This window comes from Desmodus rotundus, chromosome 2, assembly GCF_022682495.2.
Source record: "Desmodus rotundus isolate HL8 chromosome 2, HLdesRot8A.1, whole genome shotgun sequence".
Taxonomy (NCBI): domain Eukaryota; kingdom Metazoa; phylum Chordata; class Mammalia; order Chiroptera; family Phyllostomidae; genus Desmodus; species Desmodus rotundus.
This window is the reverse complement of record NC_071388.1, coordinates 96,494,226-96,514,047: the sequence shown is the minus strand read 5'-3', so window position 1 is coordinate 96,514,047 and position 19,822 is coordinate 96,494,226. Positions and strand designations below refer to the sequence as shown.

Below are 19,822 nucleotides of genomic sequence, written 5' to 3'. Positions count from 1 at the left end.
GTTTATCAGTTGTGCAGGACTCTTGGGAAGCCAGCCACTTGAATGTGGTTTGCGTACGAAGAAGGGGACTGAGTACTGCCGCCACAACCTGCTAAAACCCTGGTGGGGTCCCTCAGCTGGAACTGCAGTGGCACTCCACATGCCTGCCTGGGGTTAGTGTGCCTTCCCACATCCTGAAGGGTCTTCTCCTTAGGGCAGGTGGTTCTTCTCTTCTGCTCTGTGTCCCCTCTGTCCTCCCATCCTCACTGCAATTGCCAGTACACTAGTGATTCACATCACCAATAACTCAACCACTGTATTAGTTTTCCACCTGATTTTTCTTAAGTCATTAACTACTTCAGTTCAACCACCTGTGGCCACCAAATGCATTTTTATGAAATATCACTTCATCTTTGTCTTTCTTTGTATTTAATTGCCAGACTTCTTATCCTGGTATTCACGGTCCTCTGAGGGAAGACTGACCCACATTATAGCCATTACTCTTATGAATGAACCCTACTTCCAGCTGGTCTAGTGTTTTTCCTGTCTTAGCAATGTCATGTTCATCTCTACCATTGCTTCTCTGCCCATGCCATTGCTCTGTCTGCAAACTTCCTCTTTCTTTACCTATGTCCTAAATCCTTCAAGATCCAACTCCATATTTCACTGCCCTAATTGTTTTGTATCATAATTGTCGTGTATATTTTTATCTCATTGTCCTTACAAGTGCTCAGAATAGTTGCGTGTAATATAGTGGATGCTGAAAAGTTGGTGGTGATTGAACTATAGGCCTTTTGAAGTGGAAGAAACTTTAGAGATCAAGATGGCCCATCTTGGTTTGAATTTCAAGTGGCTGTGACACCAGGTCTTTGGGAACTCAGATAGCAAGTCAGCTTAACAGAATGAGTTGGGTCATCATTTAATTCCTTTATTTACTCTCCTGTTAGAGCTCTGGAATTACAGAATTTCACAAGGCTCAGGCAATCAAGAGAGAAAACTGTTTTTTCCACTTTTGAAGGGATTTATCCAGGATGCATTGAAGGCATTTAGCTTCTGGGTGTGTGCCCAGTGCTGTATGCAGGGAACAGTTAATTCTAGGGCCTGTCCCTGCTCCACTCTATTCAGATCAGGGCTCATTTATGTGTGCCAGGCCGCTGCTGAGCTTGGCACATGCTGGTGGGCAGGAGAGGCCTGCTCGTTTCTCTGCATGTGATAAGTTCTCTTCCTGCCGGGTGGGGCATATGCCTGGGTGAGAGATCCTGGGTGTGAGAGCAGCAGGGAGAATAAAACACTGGGAATGACAGAATGAGAGTGAGCAGTAAAAGCAGAAAGAAAAGGAGATATTAAAAATAGGAGGAATTGGTATCTACATTCTGAGTGGAAATAGTCAGCTAGAGCAGGCTTAGTGTCAGGCATCCTCGTCTAGGTCCTGGCCTCGCCCGAAGCTCCCTGTCTCCAACTCTTCACTCAGGTAGGGCATGACATATGCCTTATCCCAGCTCCACTTTAAGATGGTGTTCATTCTTTATTAAAGGTGTTCACATTTTAGTTCTCCAGGGGTGACTAAGCTCTTTCATTTGCTTTTAGTTTATGCGAATGAGACCTGTTCTACATACCTGCAACTGTTCCATTTATCCTTTAATTACACCTTTCAAGAATTGAGCTATAACTTTTACAGACTCAGTAGTATTGTCTGCCCAAAAAGACCAGATAGCTGTCCAGCCCTGTACTCATACGTTATGTTGCAGGTACATGGATTTTGTTTAACTTCAAAATAGCAAAGTTATAGCATGTCAGGATTTGCATAGATTATACAGAGTCATCTATTGAACAGCTACCATATTTTATGGACTATAAGACGCACTTTCCCCGCCCAAATTTGGGAGGAAAATGGGGGTGCATCTTATAGTCCGAATGTAGCTTATCTGGCTTGCTGTAGGGTGGGTGGGGGGCGGTGGTGGAGTGGGGTCACAGGAGGCAGGAGCAGGACCACATTTTTTGCTTTAGATTTTTTTTTCCTATTTTCCTCCTCTAAAACCTAGGTGCGTCTTGTGGTCCAGTGCATCATATAGTCCGAAAAGCACGGTGTTTATTGAGCAGTGTTCTCTGATATAAAAAAAATATGAAGATCCGTTCCTTCACGGAGCCTTCATTTTAGCAGGGAGAGACAGACAATAAACGTTAAGTGTAATATCAATAAATATGATGTGCAGTATGTTATGAGGTGGTGAGTACATTGGGAAACAAAAAGCAGAGACCCATAAGGGGGTGACTTGAAAAGATGTGAGACTAGAGTTTAATGTTTTCCATTTGAGTATATTTAAACCTTACATTTTTACAAATATCTAATTTTAAGAGATTGTGCCTTTTCATGGGTTTTTAGGTTATAAGACCATGAGGACTCAGGCATTCAGACCCTTCTTTCTAGACCCCACAGGGGTAGTTGGCCAAGTAGTCCTGCCCATTTGGGATTGGAAGGAAGGACAGGAATAAATCCAAAAAGCTCTGGTCTAGATCAAAATTTAGTGAGAAGAGGACACCGAATTCACCATTTCTGTTCTCATGGACTTGAGAGTTTCTCCAAAAGATAGAAATGCATTTTGTTCTAATATGTGTCTTCAGTGTACAGCAATAATTATTTGAGTTTTAGGTAGTTTTGATAAATATATTCTTACTGAATAGATTTAAATATGATTTTTGGTGTATGTTATCTTAAATATACCATTCTTCTTTCATAATTTATACACTAAATGTTCAGGTGTGAGGGAAGTCTTAAAAAGGTGGTGAGTGGGGAAAGGGTTTTCTTCACTAACTGTGATTTCATATGTTTATTTTCCCTTTTTCTCCCAGTTACGCTTTTTTTTAGGATAATCACTGCCATTGGAAATGAGGAAATATATCTCAGAATTAAGATGAAACCACATGACCTGACATAATCCTGACTATTTGATGTTTTGTTTTTCATGTGTACACATAACCTAAATGGTTTCCTTTAGCTATTTGTTTTGTTACCGGATTCTCTCTCACTGAAGTTCAATAATCTCACTGAAGCCGACCTAATTAATTTATAATGTGGAAATCTCTCTCTGCTCCCTGCCCCTGTCTGTATATCGTGTCATAGCTGCCCATTGTAGACTTCATTCGTGCCACTGCTTTTTGCTCTCTCATACTGGAATTGACTCATACTTCCTCAGGTTATTGTCTGGGCAGAGAGTTGGTGAGGTGGCAGTAGGCACTTCTGTCAGTTCTGAGGCTCGCAGGGATCTGTCTGCTTCTAGGCTCTGCGGGGTGTGTGAAGCGGGACTGCGCTCATTTTTTGTCAGCCTTATTGTGTCCAGTTGGCTTCAGCCACCCGAATATGGCAGAGACATCACAGCGGTAATCTTGGTCTTTTTTTTTTAGCTAAATATATATTTTTCAAAGAATAAATCTGTGTACCTATTCCTACAAAAGAAGAGATCATTTATAGAGAAAGGTGCATGGGAAGACAGATTTTAGTGTTTGAAGATTTTGAAAACTTTTTTAAAAGATGAGTTGTGCTTTTTCTTTCATAACTGTAGCTATTTGAAATCTGATAGCATTTAAAAGCCATAGTAATGGATCTATTAATGAGAAACACCTCAGCAGTACAAACTCCTAGAATAAGACTTAAATCCTTCTTGCTGGTTTTTAAATCATCACCTTGGACGAGGAAAATCTATGTGAACATAATGCAGAACCAAGTTCAGAACCTCTTCCTCTCTAACCTGGCTTCAGTCTGGGTAATACTATGACTCTCACCGGCTGGAAATCCTGGGTTGATCACATTTCCTCGCTTACTCAGTATCCTCTATTTTTGTCAAACTTTTTTGTCAGTTTTTCCTTTAACATCTGTAAACTTACCTATTTATTTCCATCCCCCAAGATCCTCTGGTTAAGTGCCTCTTCACCTCCTGACTAGTTTGATGCAGTGTTTGAAACCTGAACTGGTGCCCCTCCCTCGTTGTTTCCTGTATACTTAGCCCTCCTCCCTTTTTTTGGTTTGGCAATTTTTTTTTTTGGCTGGTTGAATCTTTGTGTGTGTGTGTGTGTGTATGTGACTACCTATTTTTTTCAATTACAGTTTACTTTCAGTGTTTTCTTGCAACTTATTTTTTTAAAGGAAAAGATAAACACAGCATATCCTGTACCACAAAAGAATCAAGTTCTTGACTTTGAATTTTAGAAGTCAAGTTCCAGGCATAAAGGGAATTGATCTGGAAGATTCTAAATCAGTTCTTTCTGTCCTAAAAGTAGAGCTCGGAGTGGTGGCATAGAGATCCCCTGAGCCCAGCCAGCATGGCTGGAGAATACTAGAGATGGCTGTGAGGGCTGTCTAGTTAGATGGACCTGAGATAGTTTTGTCAGTTTCCTGTGGCAACAAGGAGATTCCTGTGTGCCCGGAGGGGCATGGGTGTAGCCAGACTTGCAGAAGGCTTGTGGGGGGACGAGGATGAAGGAAGGATCTGGGTAGACCTACTCGTGGGAGAGCTTCAGATGTTTGCAGGGATAAAGGCAAGCAATGACCTCCACCCCTCCTCTCCCTATACCCCCCAAATCTAGCATTTTGTAATCCTCTGGAAGTTGGATGCACCCTGAGAAAGAGGAAACCTGAGATTACCCGAATTGACTGAAATTTAGTTTTTACTGTTCAGTGGAATGGAGGCCTCAAAACAAATTAAGTTCAGTTATACAGAAATAAACTCCAGCTTCTTGTACACCTGCGTTTGTGCTTTGCAGCAGTACCTTTTACACTAGTTCCATTCAGTGCTGCCTCTCTAATCTTGCTGCTTCCCGTGGGGGAATCTACCAGGACTGTGTGTTACACCCGGTGTGGATTTCCAGCTTCTTCACAGTCTGGTTCTACTCCATTGTTTCCCTGTTCTCCCACTTGAACCTCTGATTTTAGTCTCCCCCTTATCCTCATGTCTGCCAGGCGACCTTTCAGCTTCCCACCCAGCTCTTTCTTGGCTTATATTTCTCCTCCTAACATTCAGAAATGGGCCTGCCCTTTCCTTTTTTTTTTTTTTGCCAGTCTAAATCCTATTCATTTTCAAAGTTCAGCCCAGATTGTGCTGCCTTTTGAAAACCTTTATTTTCAAATTCATAATGGTCTTGATTAAAAAAAAATTACTGTGCCACTTCATACTTAGTTACATAGTGCTATTTGTTTCCTTGATTTTTGTCTTATGGCCATTAGTTATTTTTCTCCAACTAGATGAAAAGCTTTCTGATTAGGAATATGGGCCCCTCCCACCCCCGCATTTGTCTTGCATTCTCTTGAATGCTAGCACATGGTAGGCATAGAGTAGATAATGAAAAATTACTCATCAATTAATGGGGCAGAAGCCATTGCTAGTACTTTGCTAATGAGATGAGTTTTATCTTTCTCTGTTTGTTCTTCATATATTTCTGTATCACTACCACTCTAGTGGTTAAATTAAAAAAGCAAGCAGTGGGTGGATGCACTGTGCATGTCTCTGACAGTTAAGACAAAGCTGATTTGCTCTATTTTTAACAAGCTGGATGGTGTTCACTTTTCAAGGGGCACTTAAGTGGGTAGCTAAATAAGTGGTCTGTTTTTAATGCAGTGCTGTGTACTCTGGTGAAGAGGCCTTTGGAATATGGACATCATAGTTAATATCTTTAGTTATTACTTGCTCAAAGTTGTTGAAGGATAAAGAGCTATTTCTTTGTGTTTGATATTTTAAAAAATTATTAAAAATTATTCAACATTAGAGTTCCTTTTTGACACAACCTCTAAAGAATAATTTTGTTGCAGATTTTAGTTCTGTGTTTCATTTGTTTGCTTGAAAGAAACTCAGCTGGTTTCCTGCCCTGCTCTGTACCTCACTTCTATTCAATATTAGGGGCTTCTTCATGGAAGGGTCTCCTTTGTTAGGTTTTAGACAGGCTAGATGTCCTTTTCCTATATTACTTCTCTGGCTATAGTAGTTCCCCGGAGGCCCAAAGTAGGCAGAAGACCTGGGGAAGGAAGGAGCAGAAATCTGAGATGCTTTGGCACACAGAGATGTTATCCTGCTCCCCTTCCCTAGCCTCCCCAACACTGCTTCAGTTTTCCCAGTCCCAGGGACAGAGTCATAGTGCATGTAATATTTTTGAATCCTCAAATGACCCCTTACAAATAATTTGAATTTTTTGGTAAAAGCTCTAAAAAATTATACATATGAGTATATTCAATATATGCATACACCCACATGCGTGCTTTCAGACTAGCCTGCGTGTCATAAGGTCATTGGAGTGTGTGTCTGTACTGTGAAAGTGAGGAAGAACATGCATTAACTTTGGGAAGAATCCCTGCCTCATTCAGTGTCACTGCTTGCCAGTGCATAATAAAAAATAAAATAAATTGAAATAGTTGCTTCTACAAAGAGAAAGTAGGAATAATACATTTATTCACTTGCTTGCTTATTCATTTATTTAATGTACTTCAGTAAATGCTGAGAAGAAAAAAAGCACAGGGTACTGTGGAAAGAATGCATCAGAGAGGGGGAGAAGCCTTCTTTAAGGAGGTGATGTCTAAGCTGACACCTGACAAGTAAACAGGAATTAGAGAGTAAAAGAACTGAGGAAGAAGCTGTTGTCTTAAAGCTGGAAATGGCTGAGGTTGTTGGAGGACTTGAAGGCTGAGCACGTGGCACAGCGACTGAGGGGAAGAGTGGCAGGAGGTGGGGGCAGCTTCATTTAGAATTGCTTCTGTTTAATAATTAAGAGAAAAGTCTTGGGTTCATGACTGGCAAATAGCTGTGGAAAGTGGAATTGTTTTGGAATAGCAAATTTTTGTAAAGTTGTATGTAACTCAATAGAGAATGCAGCGAAAAGACTGGAGGAGAGATTTAACACATCAATCATAGTATGATCAATGGCTTTTATAAACTTTATTTTCAGATAATAAGTGGGCTATCTGGACATTTACTTGAGATATTTCATATTCATTTGTCTTTTGGTTTAATACTTTGGCATTAATTCTTGAAACTCAGTTTATTTAGCATCCCCATATGTTTAGTAACCTGCAGAGCTTGTGATATCTCACTGAGAGTATAGCAATATGGTTGTTGGAGCCCTCCTTCAGTCTTCTGAGGTAACTTTGGAAAGTGTGTCTGTCTCTTTTTTTCCCCCTTTCTCTTCCTCAGCTTACCTGTTGGGTAGAATTATAGATGTTGGTGAGAGCCATTGTCTCTTTTAGATGTGGAGCTGTGTTACCACCCTCTGTGCAGGCAGAGCCCTGGGCTTTCTGAAGGTGGCTTGGGAATGGAAATCAGACAAAGGGGAAAGAGTACTGGCCTGGCTTTGACTCTAAAAATTAGATCTAAATTTGGCCCTTATTAGTGTAATCTGACTTTTTTTGGGGGGATAAATATTTAATCTTCAACATACTTAATGCTGCTTTTGTACTAACCTGGGCCTGGAAATCCTTATGCATGTCATTGGAGAGGCATGATGTGGACATGAAGGCTTTCTTTTTCATATTGCTCCCTAGTAAGCACATTGTTGACCTGAAAAAGAAATGGAAAATAAATGGAAAGATTAAAAGTCTTTTTGTAGACTCACCACAACTTGTGTAGTATATAATTAAGATAAACCAATAACTCATTCAAGCTTGTAGAGGAGCTGTGCTGTTGAGGAAAGCAATTTTAAATCAGGGCCTTTTAACACCCCTCCTCTGCTACAAATAGACATCTGACTTTGGATAGAATATTTAGTCCTTCTGAGTTGTTTCCTCATCAGTAGTTGTGTGAAAAGCCTTAGCGGTGCCATTTCTGCATCAGCTTGGATTCAGTGGCCAGACCATGGTCATTCACAGGGTCCCTTGGCACACAGCGGGCCACAGCATGGGAAGCTCACTGTATCGCCCTCCTGCAGGACTGCACGTGATCAAGGGGTGGAAGAGTCATCCTGCTTTGGCTACTACCCAGGTTGATGACATGCAGGTGAATCCCCAGAATCAGGATGGGTGGGAGAACGCCTGCAATCCATGCACGGATGCTGGGGACCAGCAGTCAGATGCAGTATGGAGGCATTGTTTGGTGAGGACTCTGATGAGCTCTGCACATGGGGGTGGTGAGTGTGTGGCAAGGCAAAATTTATCAAGGCAGGGGTATACCTCACAATTGGTTTTGTATTACTCATGCATTTTGTATAGAAAAAAAGACAGTATTTTTGTGCACCAAAATGGGTTCTAATTACATTTTTATCACACTACTTTAAACTGCTACGACTGCAGTTCCATCCCTGTAATTCTTCTTTATTTATTTTATTCTCCTTTCTGTGGCCACCTCTTTTTTACCCTTTTTAATCTTCTCATATGTCTTTTCTGAACACTATGAATGTTCTACCCTGGGAACTCATCCACCCAGCTACTGAGAATAAAACAAATGGGGCTTTCCTCATCTTTCCTTCATTTCTCTAAAGTGACACACATTGCTATGCAGTAGCAATATAGATTGCTATTGCAGTCTATATAAATTTATAGATTAGATTTATATTTAATAGATGCTTCCCAAATTTTAAACATACTATACATTTTTCGGGAATTTTCATAGGTATAGGAAAGTATGAAGAAGAAAATTAAAGGTACCTATGATGCTTTAACATCTCGAGGTCACATCTTCTAAATTTTGGGTATATTCTTTCTTTCTCTTAAAAATTATTTAGTAAATGTTTAGATTTTCTTTGCAGCCAACATAGACATCGCATTTGAAAACACCACCACATTTATTATGATCTCTGATAATTTAGAACTATTTTTTCCTCAAGAATTGTAATCACTTCTACAGGAAAGTACTTTTTTTTCCTTTTAACTATATCTGGTATAAGATTACTCTGATTAGTAACTTCAATTCATTTTTGAGTCAAAAAGGAAGCAATGAAGTGGAAATTAGGAGAGAGAAAAGCTCTTTTATTTAGCAATTTATGACACAGATGCTCAAGTTAATTTTCTTTTTCTTTTCTTTTACCTTTGCCTTGTTTTCTTTTCTTATACTCATTTTTATGTCACAAATGGAGCTACTGAAGGGGGCCCTGCGGGATCTCTTTGGGGTGTCTTGTGTGACACTGTTGAACTTGAATATGGTCCCTTAGAAGATATACTTATTCATCTAAGTTGGAGGCCCCTGATCTGGGTTATCTACATTCTCTGAAATTGTATGCCAAAATGTATTTATATGTATGCTCTTCTGGGAAGATGATTGACCCATGAGTTTCATCAGATTTTCAAATGATTCTATGGCCTGAAAAAAAGATATGGGACTTGCATCTAAGATCTGGTTGTGGATTAGACCTTGAATTGTCAACTCTGGGCAAGGCACATGACCTTTCTGAAAAGAGGGGAAATTATTTGTGTATATATAGTGTACATGGAAATTTGTAAAAAGAATTAATTAAAACTTCATGACAAATTGGGTTTATTGGTCTGGAAAAAATTTCAAGGGACATTTTTTCAATCTGAACTATAAAAACTATTCTGAAGCTAGTTTTGAGATTAATTTGGAAGACAAAGTAGATACAGGCTTCAAGCTCCAGTATGATAGATTTGGGTATACTATAAAGAGATGTTTTCTATAAGAATTGCAAACACAAGAATGAGTTTGTGTAATGTCTTCTACAAACCCTCATAAATTAGATAAAATTTTTATTTGTGTGAGATGGTTTGGAAGTGATTTTATTTGGAGTTAAAATAGGTTGCATTGCCTATGAAAGAGCTCATATACTGAGTCTTAAAAAAACCCCCTGATACCTAGTTTATTAAAAGTATAAAATGTTTTCTTTCCATTTGTATTTTCTCCCCTTGCCATGCCTTCTTCATGCAAGTAACTTATGTATTTGCAGTAATGTGTGTACTTACCTTGAGCTACAGGTTTCAAACCCTATTCTCATTCTGTGACATACTGGTGGGAAGTTTCTTCCCCCGACCCCCTTCCTTTCCTCTTTAGTTCTGCCCATTTTTCAGCCCATTCTCTCTGACTTGCACTCAGTATCTGTATGTCTGTTAACTGTCTTTGAAACACTGTGGTTAATATACAATCATAGATATAACTCATGTGACTTTTGGACTTGTTTTCTACTTACTTGCTATTTTATTTAAGAATCTGAAACACCAATCCAAAAGAACCTATGCACCCCAATGTTCTTAGCACAATTTACAATAGCCAAGTGCTGGAAGCAACCTAAGTGCCCATCAGTGAATGAATGGATCAAAAAACTATGGTACATTTACACAATGGAATTCTACGCAGCAGAAAGAAAGAAGGAGCTCCTACCCTTTGCAACAGCATGGATGGAACTGGAGAGCATTATGCTAAGTGAAATAAGCTAGGCAGTGAAAGACAAATACCATATGATCTCACCTTTAACTGGAACCTAATTAACACAACAACCAAGCAAGCAAAATATAACCAAAGACATTGAAATTGGGAACAAGCTGACAGTAACCAGAAGGGAGAGGGGAGGGTATAGTGGAGGAAAAGGGTTTTCCCCCATTATGATGAAGGGTTTACAAGAACAACTATAAAGGACACATGGACAATAACAAGGGTGGGGGGAGCTGGAAACAGGGGAGGGAGGTGGAGAAGGGTGGGGGGAAAAGGCAGAAAACTGTACTTGAACAATAAAAATCAAAAGTATTTTAAAAAAAAGAATCTGCAGAGCAAATATGCAACCCCATAATGTAATGATACCCCACAACGATCTTTCCCAAGGTAAATCTAATGTATAGAGTGCTACAGATGCATCAAGAGGAAATAACTGGAGGAACTAGAGAGAAATGAGAAGATACTTTGTTTAGACCTAAATGTAGGGCTGGGGAGGTGTTGCAATGATTTTTAGAAAACAATGTGTGGAAGGCTGAATTAGATGGCTTCTCAAGGATCTTTCTGGCTCCAGTATTCTGAGACCTAAAGAAGTGTTGCCTAGTTGAAGACCACTGGACACAAAAGGCTTCTGTGCACAATGGAGCTCATTGTGCTCCTGACCCAGGAAGCTTGGCAGAGAGGCCCATCATAAGACTGTCACCAGTCAATTAAAGTCAATACCAATTAGGGAATATTAATTAAAATTGTAGCCTCCCTAAGGGGAAAAAACCCCATTCTCTGTCTTTACATATAGATAAAAATATTGACTTTCTGTTTATATATGTGTGTGTGTGTGTGTATAAACAGTGTCTTTCCCAAACCAAAAGAAAGAGAATAACACTGAATATCTTTTTACTGTATCTAACAATAGTAATCTTAGCTTACTATCTGGAATCTGGAGCTTTTAGTTTTCATGGCTTATTTTTAGCACCTCATTACCACCAAGCAGAACATTTTCTTTTTCATTCTTGTTTTACATAGTTCACTGGTCCACAACTCTTATCTCCATGGGTCTCCTAGCTGCCCATGAACTTATAGCTCCACAGCTATAGCTTTTCCACAACCCTCATTAGAATGATGGTACCACATAATAGAAATGAATTGATGTAAATTAATTCAAAAGTATTATTTCTGCCCAGAGTATTTCTGATTATTGTTTGTTTATCAGCTAATTTCTGACTTTTCGGTACATTTCAGTAATCATTGCTTTAACATCCTATTTTCAGACAAACTATTGAACTACAGAATGTTAGAGGTAGAATGGACCAGAGACAGCATATAGTCCAGTGGTCCTCACTGGAGTTACCTGAGGAAATTATTAAAGATACCTAGTCTTGAGTTTTTACCTCCTGAGGTTGTGATTCAAATGTTTGATATAGAGCCCTTGAATCAGAAATTTTAAACAAGAGTCTCAAATAATCCTGATGAGTATGGTTCAGGGACTTCATTCGGTAGGTCACTGAAGCCCAGCAAATCCCACTCTGGCTCATCTAGGGTTGGGAATGCGGGCTTCTAATTCTACAGTCCTGTGTTTCAGCCAAGTGGCCAGGTCTACTGCCCTTTGGGAACTGCTTCTGTGAAGACCAACAAAGACCTCCCTGTTGCCAAATCTGGTGGAGTTGGTTTGCAGGTTCTTTAATAAATTGACTTAGAGGACTTCAAGCCAAGATGGAGGCATAGATAGACACACTGTGCCTCCTTGCACAACCGAAAGAAGGACGACAACCATTTAAAAACAAAAAACAATCAGAACTGACAGAAAATCGAACTGTATGGAAGTCCGACAACCAAGGAGATAAAGAAGAAACATTCATCCAGACAGGTAGGAGGGGCAGAGACTGGCAGTGGGGGAGGAGAGGACTCTCGGCAAGGAAGTGGCTGGCAGACTCAGCAAGGTGGTGGGTTGTGCAGCGGGGAGGGCAAAGCTGCAGCTGGCTGGAGAGGCAGCAGCTGGTGGACTGAGTGACAGACTGTGAAACCCAGAGTTCCAGTGTGGGGAAATAAAGCCTCAAACCACTCACTGAAAACACCTGTGGGGGTTGAGGCGGCAGTGGGAGAAACTCCCAGCCTCACAGGAGAGTTCATTGGAGAGACCCACAGGGGCCTAGAATGGACACAAACCCACCCACTGGGGAAGCAGCACCAGAAGGACCCAATTTCATTGTGGGTAGCAGAGGGAGTGACTGAAAACCCGCAGAGAGTGGAGCAAGCGCCAGTGCTCCCTATCAGACCCCTCCCCCACATACAGCAGCACAGTAAAGCTCCTAGTGTTACCCCACCCTGGTGAACACCTAAGGCTCTGCCCCTTTATGCTACAGGCATGCCAAGACAAAAAAATGGCCCAAATTGTAGAACAGATTAAAGCTCCAGAAAAAATACAACTCAACAGTGAACAAATAGCCAACCTATCAGATGCACAGTTCAAAACACTGGTAATCAGGAAGCTCACAGAAGTGGTTGAATTTGATTGCAAACTAGATGAAAAACTGAAGGCTATGCTAAGAGAAACAAAGGAAAATGTACAGGGAACCAATAGTGATGCAAAGGAAACTGGAACTCAAATCAACAGTGTGAAGCAGAAGGAAGAAACAAACATCCAACCAGAAAAGAATGAAGAAACAAGAATTCAAAAAAATGAGGAGAGGCTTAGGAACCTCCAGGACATCTTGAAACGTTCCAACATCCGAATTATAGGGGTACCAGAAGAAGAGAAAGAACAAAACATTGAAAACGTACTTGAGCAAATAATGAAGAAGAACTTCCCTAATCTGGCAAAGGAAATACACTTCCAGGAAGTCCAGGAAGCTCAGAGAGTCCCAAAGAAGCTGGACCCAAGGAGGAACACACCAAGCCACATCATAATTACATTACCCAAGATTAAAGATAAAGAGAGAATCTTAGAAGCAGCAAGAGAAAAGGACACAGTTACCTACAAAGAAGTTTCCATAAGAGAGAAATCAGCTGATTTCTCAAAAGAAATCTTACAAGCAAGACGGGGTGGCAAGAAGTATTCGAAGTCATGAAAGGCAAGGACCTACATCCAAGATTACTCTATTCAGGAAAGCTATCATTGAGAATGGAAGGGCAGGTAAAGTGTTTCTCAGACAAGGTCAAGTTAAAGGAGTTCATCATCACCAAGCCCTTATTATATGAAATGTTAAAGGGACTTATCTAGGAAAAAGAAGAAGATCAAAAATATGAACAGTAAAATGACAACAAACTCACAACTATCAACAACTGAACCTAAAAAACAAAAACAAAAATGAACTAAGCAAACAACTAGAATAGGAATAGACTCACAGAAATGGAGATCACATGGAGGGTTATCAGTGGGGAGGTGGCGGGGCGAGAATAGGGAAAAGGTACAGGGAATAAGAAGCATAAATGGTAGGTATAAAACAGACAGGGGGAGGTTAAGAATAGTATAGGAAATGGAGAAGCCAAAGAACTTATATGTACAACTCATGGACATGAACTAAGGTGGGGGAATTCTTGTGGGAGGGGGGATACAGGGCAGAGGGGAATAAAGGGGAGAAAAAAATGGGACAACTGTAATAGCATAATCAATAAAACATATTTTTTTAAAAAAGAACTCCTGCTGTCTGTTGGTTTTCTTTGAGGTGAATATTCATACTATTAATAGTAATTCTCTCCTATGAATTCAACAAGGACAACCAGCTTACAATGACTTTCATAGTCACTTCTTTTGCGTGGTCACAATACCCTGGGATGTTATTCCTCACCTTTGTGTCACCAGGAGTAACTCTTGACCTGTTTCTTTAAGGAAGTCATTTTTGTTGTTCTGTTTAGAGTATGGTACTACCTTTTTGCTGTTTAGTTTTTCTTCCTGTCTTTCCAGGTCTCCAGGGTATCCACAGTTTTTCTTTTTTGAGTCAACTATGTCAGTCTCCTTTACTGATATCCAGTAGCATATGCAATCTGAATTAGGAATCTTGCATAGGGGCTTGGATCTTCTCTAAGCAGAGCCCTGTGGCCTACAATTCATGGTAGGGAACATCAAAATTGTTTCCCTGTTTAAAGAAAAATCTTCCATACATATTGGAGAGCAGGTAGTATTTTTGTATTTCTTGCCTAATCCATACAGAACCACCAAAATCCAGTCTCTGACATCCAGTGCATCTGGTGTGGGTCCACCTTCACTTACTGGTAAAGCAGTCTTCTCCCTCAGACATACTGTTCAGATGCCTGTGGAGTGTACAGCACTCAGCAGATGGAAGTTACTGTGGGGGCGGACTTTGTCCTGGAGCTATGAAACAGGGTGATGACTTCTGTTAATGCAGAGAATCTCATTTGCTGCCTGGTGTTCTCCAAAACGATTAACTCAAGGCTAAGGACTACACTTGCCCTACTAAATATCTATTCTGTTCATCTACACGTTTCATTTTATTATTGTAATAATGCCTTTTATGATAATTAAGTATTTAATAACATGTATTATAAAATAGACTTATTAATTCTTCTAGTCACTGGCTGACCTTGGCATTAACTCCAATTTTACTCACTGCAATTAAATTTAGCATTCTTAATTTAAAAAATTCATTCCAGTGGCAGAGGCAATCATAACTATGCAGTGTTTGTATTTCTTTTTTTTGTCCACAGGTACATTTACATGATGCAACGTTTATATTTCTTGATGTTACTGTAGTGAAAATGCACATATCCCTTTGCAGTATTTTTTTATCTTGTTTCTTATCATTTTTTTTCTCACTGGGGAAAGTTGGAGACTAATGACATGCATGGCTACAAGATTCCTGGCTATAGTCCTCGTATACGTCATCTCTGAGTACGTTGTGATAAGGTAAGGAAAGGGAAGAATTAAACTACCAAATTTAGTCACAAAATATGCCTACATTCCCCCTTGCTTTCCCTTCTAAAGCAGGAATGGAGGTCACAGTGATGCTAATTACGATGCTTTCTGGATTCTGGTCACTTGTCTGTCTCATTTGTCAACTCTGATTTGTTTCTCTTCCTTAATAAAAGAACAACAATGCATTAGTCATCATGGCAAGGTTAATTGTGAACTTTAACCTTCCTTTTAGTGAACTTTTAATTTTAAAAGTCTGATCTTCTGTGAACTATTACAGAGAACTTTGTGTGGGGCAATGATTCTGAGAAATCAAGAAAAGATTAAAATCAAGAAAAGAGGTGATTTGCAAGTGATTGCAGAATAAGTGGTGTTAAATTTAGGATTTCTGTTTTCTTTTGAATTTCACTTGTGGATCTTAGCCCCTTTGATTCTAGGAGGAGGGCTGTCGGCATAGCCCTGAGGGCTTGTCTAGGAGGAGGGCTAGTCTTTCAGCAGGTGCTGAAAACCTAGCTTGTTGTGCTAATGTCCTCCTAATCACACTGGAAATACATAACAGGCCCAGTAGCCCAGGGAAAGTAGGAAAGATAAAGAAATTTGGAGGATGATATCCTTTCTTGGAGGTTACCAGACCCAGCTCCAGTTGATAACAAAACCAGCTGTTCCTTTACTTTAGCCTGTAGATGAGGCACTTTCCACCAAGGCCTCCTGTCAGCAGTCGGCTGCTGTTTCCAAGTAGAAATTACTTTCGTTGCTCAAAACAAGGGTTAAGTGGGGACTGGTAATTACATTGAAAAAATTATGTTTGAAATAGGTTGCTAGTGAAATAAGCGAACATTAAAAGAAACAAGGGTGCCTGCGAGAAGTGGAGAGCATGATGGTTAAGGGCAGATGAGGACCCTGGTATCGGACTTCTTGTATTCAGTATGTGGCTCTGTCATTTATTGGCAATAAATTGGTAAATTACCTAATACCTCTGTCTCACTTATTTTTAAAATAGAGATAATAGCATATAATACAAGTACCTATCTTACATAATAAGTGTTGGAGAGACTGAGTTGATACGTGTAAAGAACTTGGAATCAAGAAATGTTAGCTATTAGTGGCCAACTAGGTATTGCCCTATATAAAAGTATTTGATTTACATTAAAAGCAAAAACTACTGTGATCAGTTAATCTGTCAGCCAAGATTGTCCATGATTACAAGTTTACAATCCCTGGTATGGGAGATACATGCATGATAATTTGGCTGTATAAAAAGACAAAGAGTCGAGAACCAAGATGGCATAGGTAGACACACTGCGCCTCCTCGCACAACCAGAACTGACAGAAAATCCAAAGGCAAGGAAGTCTGACATCAAGGAAATAAAAAATAAACATTCATCCAGACTGGTAGGAGGGGCGGAGACGGGCACCAGGGTGGAGAGGACTTGCTTGGCCCTGGCGGGACGGAGACTGGTGGAGTGTGGGACGAACGGGGCAGGCAGTCTGACCACTAGCAGACCCTGGGGCTCCACATTCACGCAGATAAACCGAGAGGGCCGGACTCAGAGTGGCAGAGAACAGGGCAGGCAGAGTGGCGGATAGCACCCCGAGGCCCCACACTCGCGCACAGATAAACGGGGACAAACGGCGGGGAGTGAAGCAGACCGTGCAACCCAGGGCTCCAGCCCGGGGAAATAAAGCCTCAAACCTCTGATTGAAAATGCCCATGGGGGTTGGGGCGGCAGCAGGAGAGACTCTCAGCCTCACAGGAGAGATCCTTGGAGAGACCCACAGGGGCCTAGAGTGTGCACAAGCTCACCCACTCGGAAACGAGCACCAGAGGAGCCCAATTTGATTGTGGGTAGCCGAGGGAGTGGCTGAAATCCGGTGGAGAGTGGAGCGGGCGCCATTGCTCCCTCTTGGCCCCTCCCCCACGTATAGCGTCACAGCCCAGAGACCAGTGTTACCCCGCCCCGGGGAACACCTAAGGCTCCACCCCTTAAAGTAACAGAGGCTCCAAGACAAAAAAAAAAAAAAAATGGCCCAAATGACAGAACACTTCAAAGCTCCAGAAAAAATATAAGTAAGCGAGGAAGAGATAGCCAACCTACCGGATGCACAGTTCAAAACACTGGTTATCAAGACGCTCACAGAATTGGTTGAATCTGTTCGAAAACCAGATGAAAAAATGAAGCCTATGCTAAGAGAAACAAAGGAAAATGTACAGGGAACCAATAGAGAGGCGAAGGAAACTGGGATTCACATCAATGGTGTGGACCAGAAGGAAGAAAGAAACATCCAACCAGAAAAGAATGAAGAAACAAGAATTTGGAAAAATGAGGAGAGGCTTAGGAACCTCCAGAACATCTTGAAATGTTCCAACATCTGAATTATAGGGGTACCAGAAGGAGAAGAGGAAGAACAAAAAATTGAAAACTTATTTGAACAAATAATGAAGGAGAACTTCCCTAATCTGGCAAAGGAAATAGACTTCCGGGAAGTCCAGGAAGCTCAGAGAGTCCCAAAGAAGCTGGACCCAAGGAGGAGCACACCAAGCCACATCATACTTACATTACCCAAGATTAAAGATAAAGAGAGAATCTTAGAAGCAGCAAGAGAAAAGGACACAGTTACCTACAAAGAAGTTTCCATAAGAGAGAAATCAGCTGATTTCTCAAAAGAAATCTTACGAGCAAGAAGGGGCTGGCAAGAAGTATTCGAAGTCATGAAAGGCAAGGACCTACATCCAAGATTACTCTATTCAGGAAAGCTATCGTTGAAAATGGAAGGGCAGGTAAAGTGTTTCTCAGACAAGGTCAAGTTAAAGGAGTTCATCATCACCAAGCCTTTACTATATGAAATGTTAAAGGGACTTATCTAGGAAAAAGAAGAAGATCAAAATATGAACAGTAAAAATGACAGCAAACTCACACTTATTAATGACCACACCTAAAACAAAAACAAGAGCAAACTAGGCAAACAACTAGAACAGGAACAGAACCATAGAGATGGAGATCACATGGAGGATTGTCAATAGGGGAGAGGGAGGGGGAGAGGGGGGGAAAGGTACAGAGAATAAGTAGCATAGATGATAGGTGGAAAATAGACAGGGGAAGGGTAAGAATAGTGTAGGAAATGTAGAAGCCAAAGAACTTAATAAGTATGACCCATGTACATGAACTATAGGGGGGGAATGTGGGAGGGAGGGGGTGGGCAGGATGGAGTGGAGTGAGGGGGGGAATGGGACAACTGTAATAGCATAATCAATAGATATATTAAAAAAAAGACAGTCTAAAACTGCTACCTACTAGGCTAGCTATTAGCCACATGTGGATAACTAAATTTAAATTAATTGAAGTTAAAATTCAATTCCTTAGTCACACTAGACACCATTCAGATGCTCCATAGCCACTTGTGGCTAGAGGCTACCATATTGGATAGTGCAGATATGGAACATTTTCATTTTTAGGGAATGCTCTGTGGATAGAGCTGATCTGATGGGTTAGAAAAATATGCACTCATTACTATCTACCAAATCTTGTACCTCAGTGGGAAATGGCCAGAGCAGAGGCGGTGGACCAGCTACACAGTAGTGGGGGACTGGGAAGCATTGTTTCCTGCTTGGTCTCACACTGCAGCTTTTCATTCACTCTGTAGCAGCAGTTTATACATTTGTTTTGAAGTATTTTTTAAAAAGCTCTTTGTTTGGTGACTGTAGGCCCCTGGTGCCAGGTGAACCTCCAGTTTGAAGAGAAAGTTCCATAAAGGAATAGAAAACGTGGTTTTCCCCCACTGAACTTCAGAGGGTGGGTCTATTTTTAGTGCCTTCCCAGGCATGAAGTGAAAATTGAGTTGGGGTCCATATGTGCGTGCATGTGTGTATTTTCCCCCACTGAGAAAAGCACATCAGTGACAAACTTTATACCCTGTAGATACTCTCTGGAAAATATATAAAATGCATATTGCCTAGCGGGTTTTTTTACTGTGACATAATAATGCAGTATCTCATTGTGGCAATCGATATCTGCTGTTGGAATAATGTTTTATTATGTATAATGGGCAATAGCACAGTTTTAATCACTTAATGATGGTTTGAAGAATTTTTACTATATTAAAACTCAACTTTAGCTCTGACTTGTGTGGCTCAGTGAGTTGGGCATCATCCTGCAAGCTGAGGGGTCACTGGGTGGATTCCTGGTCAGGGCACATGCCTGGGTTGTGGGCCAGGTTCCAGGTTGGGGGCGTGCAAGAGGCAACCAGTTGATGTTTCTCTTACACATTGGCGCTTCCCTTCTTCTCTTTCTCCCTCCCTTCCCCTCTCTCTAAAAATAAATAAATAGAATATTTTAAAAATTCCCTCAACTGTAGGAAGATGAGCTGGTGGTGGGATATAACATATTTATATCCCTTAGGGCTGTTTATGTTATTGGGAAGGGTTGTATCTCTACTGTCATTTATGGTAGAGTCTGTGTGTTACTTCTTAAACAGAGAAAGCATGGAGTCCAGAGAGAGCCTGTGTGTGCACTGTGGTTTCTTTAGGAAGGGCTGGTAGCATCAAGTATTACAGGCGTCCCCCTTATCTCTCATTTTACTTTTGCAGTTTTTGTTACCTGTGGTCAACCATGGTCCAAAAATGTTAAATGGA

At 40.7% G+C, this 19,822-nt stretch overlaps 1 protein-coding gene across 6 annotated transcripts in view; it reads left to right on the top strand.

The window, feature by feature from the left end:
• Window positions 1-19,822, top strand: part of IGSF11 (immunoglobulin superfamily member 11) — a 146,139-nt gene that overhangs the window by 75,040 nt on the left and 51,277 nt on the right. The window contains exons 1-2 of one of the 6 annotated variants that reach the window (XM_045186029.3): window positions 8,033-8,079; window positions 15,106-15,186. The exons of 4 other annotated variants lie outside the window; for them this stretch is intronic. The gene's annotated coding sequence lies outside the window, so the exon portion shown is untranslated. Of the gene's footprint in view, window positions 1-8,032; window positions 8,080-15,105; window positions 15,187-19,822 lie in introns of those variants that run through there. One more of the 6 variants, XM_053918403.1, reaches the window with a different exon arrangement.